Source organism: Mandrillus leucophaeus, unplaced genomic scaffold (genome assembly GCF_000951045.1).
Source record: "Mandrillus leucophaeus isolate KB7577 unplaced genomic scaffold, Mleu.le_1.0 Scaffold251, whole genome shotgun sequence".
NCBI lineage: Eukaryota > Metazoa > Chordata > Mammalia > Primates > Cercopithecidae > Mandrillus > Mandrillus leucophaeus.
Window position 1 is genome coordinate 2,848,033 of NW_012102599.1, and position 11,082 is coordinate 2,859,114.

At 46.1% G+C, this 11,082-nt stretch overlaps 1 pseudogene; it reads left to right on the forward strand.

The window, feature by feature from the left end:
- LOC105542166 overlaps window positions 1–11,082 on the forward strand; it is a 67,761-nt pseudogene that overhangs the window by 46,748 nt on the left and 9,931 nt on the right.

An 11,082-nucleotide genomic window follows, 5' to 3' on the forward strand; every position in this document is an offset into this window, starting at 1 on the left:
CCGGGTTCACGCCATTCTCCTGCCTCAGCCTCCCGAGTAGCTAGGACTACAGGTGCCTGCCACCGCGCCCGGCTAATTTTTTGTAATTTTTTATTAGAGACTGGGTTTCACCATGTTAGCCAGGATGGTCTTGATCTCCTGACCTCATGATCCGCCCGCCTCAGCCTCCCAAAGTGGTGGGATTACAGGCGTGAGCCACCGCGCCCAGCCTACAATTGTTTTTCTAAACAATCTTTTTTTTTTTTTTTTGGCCTTGGTATTAAGCTGTAATTATTGTTATTATTTTTCCTTTAAATATAGCATTTAGGCCAGGCGCAGTGGCTCACGCCTGTCATCGCAGCACTTTGGGAGTTCGAGGCACGTAGATCACTTGAGGTCACGAGTTGGAGACCAGCTTGGGCAACATGGCAAAACCCTGTCTCAACTAAGAATACAAAAATGAGCTGGATGCGGTGGTGCATGCCTGTAATCCCAGCTACTCAGGAGACTGAGGCACCAGAATCTCTTGAATCCCAGAGGCAGAGGTTGTGTTGAGTCACGATGGCACCACTGCACTCCAGTGGGCCATCAGAGGGAGACTGGGCGACAGAGGGAGACTCTAAAGAAATAAGTAAATAAAGATTAAACATTTTTTAAAATTTAAATTTACATTTAAACTTTAACTTTAATTTTTTGAGACAAGGTCTTGCTCTGTGACCCAGGCTCTGTGAAGCCTCAACTTCCCAGGCTCCAGTGATCTTACCACTTCAGCCTCCCCAGGAGCTGGGATCACAGGCTCAGGCCACCACGTCTGGCTACTTTTTGTACTTTTTGTAGAGATGGGTTTTCACCATGTTGCCCAGGCTGGTCTCAAAACTCCTGGGCTCAAGGAATCCACATACTTCAGCCTCTCAAAATGCTGGAATTACAGGCCTGAGCCACCATGCCCAACTGCTTTGTTTTTTTTTTTCCTGAAAATTTTTTTTTTTTTCCTTGGGACTGAGTCTCACTCTTGTTGCCCAGGCTGGAATGCAATGATGCGATTTCAGCTCACTGCAACCTCCGCCTCTTGGGTCCAAGTGATTCTCCTGCCTCAGCCTCCCGAGTAGCTGGGATTACAGGCATGCGCCACTACGCCTGGCTAATTTTGTATTTTTAGTACAGACAGGGTTTCTCCACATTGGTCAGGCTGGTTTGAAACTCCTGACCTCAGGTGATCTGCACGCCTAGGCCTCCCAAAGTTCTGGGATTACAGGCATGAGCCACCTCACCTGGCCTGAATATTTTGTATCTGTGGTTGGTTGAATCTATGGATGAGGAACCTATGGATAAGGAGAGCCGACTGGATAAGTGAAATTTAAAGAATATGCAACATATATGCTTTTGTATAAGGCTTTTAAAACTTAGCATAATGTGGAATGTGGGCCAGGCGCGGTGACTCAGGCCTATAATCCTAGCACTTTGGGAGGCCGACGCTTGGGGATCACCTGAGGTCAGGAGTTCGAGACCAGCCTGGCCAACATGGTGAAACCCCATCTCTACTAAAAATTACAAAAAAATTAGCTGGGTGTGGTGGCATACATTCATAATCCCAGTTACTCGGGAGGCTGAGGCAGGAGAATTGCTTGAACCTGGGAGATGGAGGTTGCAGTGAGCTGAGATCACACAATTGCACTCCAGCCTGGGTGACAGCGCAAGACTCTGTCTCAAAAAAAACTTAGCATAATGTTTTCAGTTTCATCCATGCTGTTGTATTTCTAGGTATTTGTTCCTGAACATTATTTTATTGTAAGGATATACCACGATCTAAGTAGCTATTCATAGGTTGATAGACGTTTGGGTTATTTCCAGATTTTGGCCATTGTGAATAGAGCTGCTATGAACATTCTTGTATAAGAGATGTGAGATTTTTAGTCCACTGTTTTTCCTACCTCACTGCAGTGTAAAAGCAAGAATATACTCTTCATTGTACAGCAGTTTTAATAAAAGAGCTAGGAATAGTTTAATACCTATCTGATCCTTTCTTTCTTTTTTTTTTTTTTGAAACAGAGTCTCGCTCTGTCCCCCAGGCTGGAGTGCAGTGGCCGGATCTCAGTTCACTACAAGCTCCGCCTCCTGGGTTCACGCTAATTCTCCTGCCTCAGCCACCTGAGTAGCTGGGACTACAGGCGCCTGCTGCCTCGCCTGGCTAGTTTTTCGTATTTATTTATTTTTTTGGTAGAGACGGGGTTTCACAGGGTTAGCCAGGATGGTCTCGATCTCCTGACCTCGTGATCCGTGCGTCTCAGCCTCCCAAAGTGCTGGGATTACAGGCTTGAGCCACTGCACCTGGCCGTATCTGATCCTTTCATTGACCTCATGAAAGCACTTGGGTTCTAGCAACTGCAGGTAAGAAGAGCTAAGTCAAGTAATTCAACACAGCCATAGCATCTCCCTGGCCTGAGTCCGTATCGCCAAAATTTGATATATGAACCATACTTTGAGATGGAAGGTGTCCAGATATGAAAGGGTCCTTGCTGATGCTTGGAGGTGGAGAACCGATCTTGCCTATACCCTCACGTTTAATAAAGAATTCCTAACTATAGAAGAGATTATTTATCTGCTGCCAAATAGTCTTAATCCTACTTCCTCTTTCCTACTTCCCCTACAGGACTGACCTGAAAGCAAAGATCTGTAACTCTAGCCTTACTGTGCAAGCCCGTGGCACTTTTAGTGTATCTGCATGTTCAGCAGAAGCTAGATATGTCCCTGCGTTGCAACAACTAGTAATGGTGAGTTGGCTGTGTAAGGTCAAGTGCTACTCCCATATGCATGGAATGCTTTCTGATTATCACGATTATAGTCACTATAAATTCATTACAACACTGTACAAATATGATAGTATTAAGAATATCAGTCTTCAGTGAATTTTTCATATTTCTCTCTATATATAAACAAACACAGTATTTTTAAACTTTTTTTTTTTTTTTGAGATGGAGGTCTCGCTGTGTTGCCCAGGCTGGAGTGCAGTGGCACAATCTCCACTCACTGCAAGCTCCACCCCCTAGGTTCACGCTGTTCTCCTGCCTCAACCTCCCGAGTAGCTGGGACTACAGGAGCCCGCCACCGTGCCCGGCTAATTTTTTTAAATTTTTAATAGTGACAGGGTTTCATCATGTTAGCCAGGATGGTCTTGATCTCCTGATCTCATGATCCATCTGCCTCGGCCTCCCAAAGTGCTGGGATTACAGGCGTGAGCCACCGCACCCAGCCTAAATGTTTTTTTTTAGACAAGGTCTTGTGCTGTTGCCTAGGCTAGAGTGCAGCGGCGTGATCACAGCTCACTATAGCCACCACCTTCCAGGCCCAAGCGATCCTCATACCTCAGCCTCCCAAGCAGCTGGGACCACAGGTGCACACCACCAGGTCCAGCTAATTTTTGTTTTTTTTTTTTTTTTTTTGAGACTGAGTCTCGCTCTGTCAGCAGGCTGGAGTGCAACCTCTGCCTCCCAGATTCAAGTGATTCTCCTGCCTCAGCCTCTTGAGTAGCTGGGACTACAGGCATGCGCCACCACGCCCAGCTAATTTTTGTATTTTTAGTAGAGATGAGGTTTCACCATGTTGACCAGGATGATCTCGATCTCTTGACCTCGTGATCCACCCAGCCCACTTTTTTTTTTTTTTGGAAACAGAATTTCACTCTTGTTGCCCAGGCTGGAGTGCAGTGGCACCATCTCAGCTCACTGCAACCTCCGCCTCCCAGGTTCAAATGATCCTCTTGCCTCAGCCTCCCGAGTAGCTGGGATCACAGGCGCCCACAACCACACCCGGCTAATTTTTGTATTTTTAATAGAGACCGGGTTTCGCCATGTTGGGCAGGCTAGTCTAGAACTCCTGACCTCAGGTGATCTGCACACCTCGGCCTCCCAAAGCACCCACCTGGCCAAGTCCAGTTAATTTTTCCATTGTTTTTGTGGAAACAGAAACTCTCCATGTTGCCCAGGCTGAAAACATTTTTTTTTCCTTTGAAAAGAAACACATCTTGCAGGAATTTTCTTTCAAGGGAGGACTCCTAAGGCCTTTTTGTAAGCTAATTTCTTTTTGTTTTGCTGTATTTCTTCTTCTCTCTCTCTTTTTTTTTTTTTTTTTTTTTAGACAGCGTCTCCCTTTGTCACTCAGGCTAGAGTACAATGGCCACAATCTTGGTTCACTGCAACCTCAGCCTCCTGGGTTCAAGCAATTCTCCTTTCTTAGCCTCCCTAGTAGCTGGGATTACGGGTGTGCGCCACCACCACCAGCTAATTTTTGTATTTTTAGTAGAGATGGGATTTTGCCATGTTGTTCAGGCTAGTCTCAAACTCCTGGCCTCAAGTGATCCACCCACCTTGGCCTCCCAAAGTGCTGGAATTACAGGCCTGAGCCACCATACCTGGCCTTAACATTCTTTTGAATGCAGAGCTGAATCAACAAGATAATAGATCGTGGTATATCCACGATGCCAGCCTTCCCTGAGAGGTATGTAAACATCATACCTGATTGAACCAATCTGTGAGCCCTATGTATATCAGACACCGCCAAAAAATCGCCAAAAAAATCTCATAATGTTTTCAGAAAGTTCATGAATTTGTGTTGGGTTGCATTCAAAGCCATCTGGGGCTGCAGGTTGAACAAGCTTGCCCTAGTTAATGAGTGACATATAAAGTTGAGAGAATGATGGCAGGAAAAAATTAAGAAGTGTAAGAGGGGCTATCAATTGAGGTCTTATAGGCCGTGTAAATATATCATTATTCATTGTCATCCATAGACTGTAGAATATTCTGAGACATCTCTTTGAATATTCCATTTCATGTTATTCTCTGCTGCTAAACCACTGTTGGAAATGTCTTAGCACCAGGCGTAGTGGCTCTCGCCTGTAATCCCAGCACTTTGAGAGACACAGGCGGACAGATCACTTAGGCCCAGTAGTGTAAGACCAACCTGGGCAACGTGGCAAAACTCCGTCTCTACTAACGATCTGTAACACCTACTTTCTTGTTTCACCAGTTGGCCAGGCTGGTCTTGGGGGCTGCTTTTCATTAAAAGGAAAACCTTGACTGGGCATGGTGGCTCACTCCTGTCATCCTGTAATCCCAGCTACTTGGAGGCTGAGACAGAAGAATAGCTTGAACCTGGGAGGCGGAGGTTGCAGTGAGCTGACATTGCACCACCTAACTCCAGCTTTGGTAATAGAGGGAGACTGCATCTCAAAAAAATAAATAAATAAATAAAGGAAAACCTTATCCAGGACTTCTGTACCCTTACTATTTGCCTAAGTAATTTCTTCTTTTGTTTTTTTGAGACAAAGTCCTGCTTTGTTACTGTGGGGAAAAGAAAGAGATCAGCCTGTTACTGTGTCTATATAGAAAGAAGTAGACATAAGATACTCCGTTTTGTTCTATATTTGAGATGCTGTTAATCTGTGACCCTACCCCCAACCTTGTCCTTGCAAGAGACATGTGCTGTGGTAACTCAAGGTTTAATGGATTTTGGGTGTGCAGGGTGTGTCTTTGTTCCTAGAAAAGCTAGGTATTGTCCAAGGTTTATCCCCATGTGATAGGATGAAACAATGCTGCTAAAAGGTTTATCTCTAGGCACAGGATTTTCCTTTAAACTTATTCATGTCACAGAGATCCTTGTTCTTATGTCTTACTGCTGATTTCCTCCCTAAAAACGATCCTATTGTCCTGCCACTCCCTTATCTTTAAGATGGTAAAGATAATTATCTATAAATACTAAGGGAACTCAGAGACCGGTGCTGGCGTGGGTCGTCTGTAAGCTGAGCGCCGGTCCCATGGGCCCCCGCTTTTCTTTCTCTATACTTTGTCTCTGTGTCTTATTTCTTTTCTCAAGTCTCTCGTTCCACCTAACGAGAAACACCCACAGGTGTGGAGGGGCAGGCCACCCCTTCAGTTACCCAGGCTGGAATGCAGTGGCTCAATCTCTACTCACTGATACCTCTGCCTCCGGGGTCACGCGATTCTCCTGCCTCAGTCTCCTGAGTAGCTGGGACTACAGGCAAGTGCCACGATGCATGGCTAATTTTTTTTTTTTGTACTTTTAGTAGAGACAGGGTTTTACCATGTTGGCCAGGCTGGTTTTGAAATCCTGACCTCAGGTGATCCACCCTCCTTGGCCTCCCAAAGTGCTGGGATTACAAGCATGAGCCACCACGCCTGGCCGTTTTTAAAGGTATTTAAATCATTGGTCCCCAGGGACTGGTTTCACAGAAAACAATTTTTCCACAGACATATGCTGGGTTGGGGCATAGTTTTGGGATGATTCAAGCACATTACATTTATCGTGTACTTTATATTATTATTACATTGAAATATATAATGAAATAATTATACAACTCACCATAATGTAGAATCAGTGGGAGCCCTGAGCTTGTTTTTCTGCAACTAGACAGTCCCATCTGGGAGTGATGGGAGACAGTGACAGATCATCAGGCATTAGATTCTCATGCGGAGTGAACGACCTTGATCCCTCACAATAGGGTTCACACTTTTATGAGAATCTAATGCCACCAGTGATCTGACAGGGAGTGAGCTCAGGCATTAATGCCAGTGACAGGTAACGGCTGTATACACAGGTGAAGCTTTGCTGGCTCACCCTCTGCTCACCTCCTGCTGTGCAGCCCAGTTCCTAATAGGCCAAGGACAGAACTGGTACCTGATGGGGATCTCTGATTTAAATGAAATAGCTAGAACTTCCATTTTGCAGTTAATGGATGGTTTATTTTCTCCAAAGAGTTTCTATATGCACGATAAATCCAGTAACCCCAGTGGTTTACTCTGGCGTGAGAACAATTGCCTCCAAATAACCAGTGGGCTTATTCCCTTTGCTTTGTTTATGGAGATGGGGTTTTGCTATGTTGCCTAGACTGATCTTGAACTCTTGGGCTCAAGTAATCTGCCTATCTCGGCCTCCCAAAGTGCTGGGATTACAGGCATGAGCCACCGCGCCTGGCCTTCATTTGCTTTTTACTGATTGCTGCGTCAGCCACGGAGGGACCCTGTCCACTGAGTTTCCCAAGGAAACTTAGGGGCTAAAGCTCAAATGCTCCCCCGTGAAGTTGAGAGTCGGCTACCAGTGCCATAGTTACTTTCTCAGCACCACCATGGGTAGCCAGAAAGACAGTGGGGGCTCAGTGTACTATTTGTGTGGGCCTGTTCCCCCCACTACTCCTGCAATCTCAATAACTGTTCCCCCCAAGCTCCCTGTGCATTTCCTGTATATCTTGTAAGTATGAAGATCAACAATAAAATGATAAGTCCCCTTTGCTTCTCTCTGTAGTTGGCCTAAATCACCACAGCCGCTGACCCCCAACACTTACTACACACACAGAGCATGGAGCAAGCCAGCCTCTCCACGGCATGCCTCATGGGCCAGGATTTAAGTCACTCAATCCTGATGGTTCTGTCACCTTCCCCCGCCGCTCAATTTGTGTTCTATTTTTCATCCTTCCTGCCACCCTCCTGGCTTAGGTCCGAACATTTATTCTGATCACTATAGAATAAGGAGACAGTAGTCTTCTTATTCGTGTCTTACCTTCTCCCATCATTCATTCATTCACACCACTCTGCTTACCTGCTTGCCACTGCCACACCCTTACTCTTCCTTTTTTTTTTTTCGAGAGAAGTCTCGCTCTTGTCCCACAGGTATGAGTGCAATGGCTTGATCTCGTCTCACTCTAACCTCTGCCTCCCGGGTTCAAAGATTCTCCTGCCTCTGCCTCCCAAGTAGCTAAGATTAAGGTGCCTGCCACCACACCTGTCTAATTTTTGTATTTTTTAGTAGAGATGGGATTTCACCATGTTGGCCAGGCCGGTCTCGAACTCCTGATCTCAGGTGATCCACCTGCCTCAGCCTCCCAAAGTGCTGGAATTACAGGTATGAGTCACCATGTCCGGCCCAAATTCTTTTATGCTTTTACCAGAGTAATTTTTATTTTATTTTATTTTATGAGACAGAGTTTCACTCTTGTTGCCCAGGCTGGAGTATAGTGGTGCAATCTTGGCTCACTGCAATCTCTGCCTCCTGGGTTCAAGCGATTCTCCTGCCTCAACCTCCCGAGTAGCTGGGATTACAGGCACCTGCCACCACGCCTGGCTAATTTTTCGTAGTTTTAGTAGAGATGGGGTTTCGCCATGTTGGTCAGGCTTGTCTCGAACTCCTGACTTCAGGTGATCCGCCTGCCTCAGCCTCCCAAAGTGGTGGGATTACAGGTGTGAGACACCTCTTCCGGCCTCATATGTATGAATTTCGAAAGGGAATATATTTTTTCCCTGATTAAAGTCATATCATAGTGAGTTAGAAAGAGCTTGAATTTTAGAGCCAGCAAGCCCTGGTTCTATAGCTGCTTAGCATTTCTGTCTTTTAGTTTCTTTTCCTATGATATAGAGATAAATAGTAGTAACTATCTCATAAGGTTTATTATTAATTAATTAATTAATTAATTTATTTATTTATTTTGAGACAGAGTTTTGCTCTTGTTGCCCAGGCTGGAGTACAATGGCATGATCTGAGCTCACCACAACCTCCGCCTCCTGAGTTCAAGTGATTCTCCTGCCTCAGCCTCCCAAGTAGCTGGGATTACAGGCATGCGCCACCACACCCGGCTAATTTTTTATATTTTTAGTAGAGACGGGGTTTCACCATGTTGGCCAGGCTGGTCTCGAACGCCTGACCTCAGGTGATTCGCCCGCCTTGGCCTCCCAAAGTGCTGGGATTACAGGCGTGAGCCACCGCGCTCGGCCTATTTATGTTTTTGAGACAGAATCTCACTCTGTTGCCCAGGCTGGAGTGCAGTGATGCAATTAGGGGTCACTACAGCCTCTACCTCCCAGGCTCAGATGATGTTGCAGCCTCAGCCTCCCCAGTAGCTGGGACCACAGGCATGCACCACCATGCCCAGCTAATTTTTGTATTTTTTGTAGAGGTAGAGTTTCACCATGTTGCCCAGGCTGGTGTCAAATGCCTGGGCTCAAGTGATGCTTTTGCCTTGGCCTCCCAAAGTGCTGCGATTACATGTGTGAGCCACCATGTCCAGCTGGAGAGATGCCATTTGAAGAGGGTTTTCAATAGTGAAGTGAGAACATGGCAGGTAGGATGCAGACCAGTAACCAGGACACTATGCAGAAATGCACCAAGGGAATGGCTACAATAGGAGGCTATCCCAGAAAGAATGTCGATCCAGCTTAGGTTGAATTTGATCCCTCAGTTGGCATCACTGAGGAGGTACTTTTCCTTAAACTCTTGGGAGGTAGGCACATGGTCTTTATTTATTTTATTTTATTTATTTATTTTTTTGAGACGGAGTCTTGCTCTGTCACCCAGGCTAGAGTCAGTGGCACGATATTGGCTCACTGCAGCCTCCGTCTCCCAGGTTCAATTGATTGTCCTGCCTCAGCCTCCTGAGTAGCTGGGACTACAGGCACACGCCACCAGTCCCAGCCCTTTGGGAGGCCAAGGCAGGAGAATCACGAGGTCAGGAGATCTACACCATCTTGGTCAACATAGTAAAACCCTGTCTCTACCAAAAATACAAAAATTAGCTGGGCATTGTGGTGGGCACCTGTAATCACAGCTACTTGGGAAGCTGAGGCAGGAGAATCGCTTGAACCCAGGAGATGGAGGTTGCAGTGAGCTGAGATTGTACCACTGTACTCCAGCCTGGGCAACAGAGTGAGACTCCCTCTCAAAAAAATAAATAAATAAATAAATAAATAATAAATAAATAAATAAATAAATGCACATGCTGGTATCCTTCATAGAGCTACTGAATCAGAATTCCTGAGATTAGAGGGTTTTTTGCTTGTTGGTTTATTATTTGCTCTTTAATTCTTTTTTTTTTTTGAGACGGAGTTTTGCTCTTGGTGTCTAGGCTAGAGTGCAGTGGTGTGATCTTGGCTCACCGCAACCTCTGCCTCCCGGGTTCAAGCGATTCTCTTGCCTCAGCCTTCCAGAGTAGATGAAATTACAGGCATGAGCCACCAAGCCTGGCTAATTTTGTATTTTTAGTAGAACTGGGGTTTCTCTGTGTTGGTCAGGCTGGTCTCGAACTCCCGACCTCAGGTGATCTGCCCACCTCGGCCTCCCAAAGTGCTGGGATTACAGGCATAAGCCACCGTGCCCGGCCTTTAATTCTTTTTTTTTTTTTTTTTTTGAGATGGAGTCACTCTGTTGCCCAGGCTGGAGTGCAATGGCGCAATCTCGGCTCACTGCAACCTCTGCCTCCTGGGTTCAAGTGATTCTTCTGCCTCAGCCTCCTGAGTAGCTGGGATTGCAGGCGAGCACCACCATGCCCGGCTAATTTTTGTATTTTTAGTAGAGACAGGGCTTCCCCATTTTGGTCAGGGCAGTCTCGAACTCCTGACCTCGTGATCTGCCCACCTCGGCTTCCCAAAGTGCTGGGATTACAGGTTCTTTAATTCTTTATTGAGTGCAGAGGCTCAATCTCAGCTCACTGCAACCTCTGCCTCGGTGTTCAAGTGATTTTCCTGTCTCAGCCTTCCATGTAGTTGGGATTTCAGGCCCACACCACCATGCCTGGCTGATTTTTGTATTTTTAGTAGAGACAGGTTTCACCATGTTGGCCAGGGTGGTCTCAAACCCCTGACCTCAGGTGTTCTGCCAGCCTCAGCCTCCCAAAGTGCTGGGATTACAGGCATGAGCTACCGCACCCCGCCAGTTCAACGCATTTTGACAATAGTGTACATACAAGTAACTACTACCTAAAAGAACATAAAGAACATTTTCATTATTCTCAGAGAATTCCCTTATGTGCACTCCAGTCAATTCTGTGCCTACCACAGGCAAACACTGTTCTTTTTTCTTTTTTCAAGACAGGGTTTTAATTTGTCACCCAGGCTGGAGTACAGTGGTGTGATCATAGCTCACTGCAGCCTCAAATTCTTGAGCAATCCTCACGCCTCAGCCCCTGGAGTAGCTGGGACTATGGGTGCATGCCATCATGTCCAGCTAATTTTTTTTTTTTTTTTTTTTTTTGAGACGGAGTCTCGCTCTGTCGCCCAGGCTGGAGTGCAGTGGCACAATCTCGGCTCACTGCAAGCTCCGCCTCCC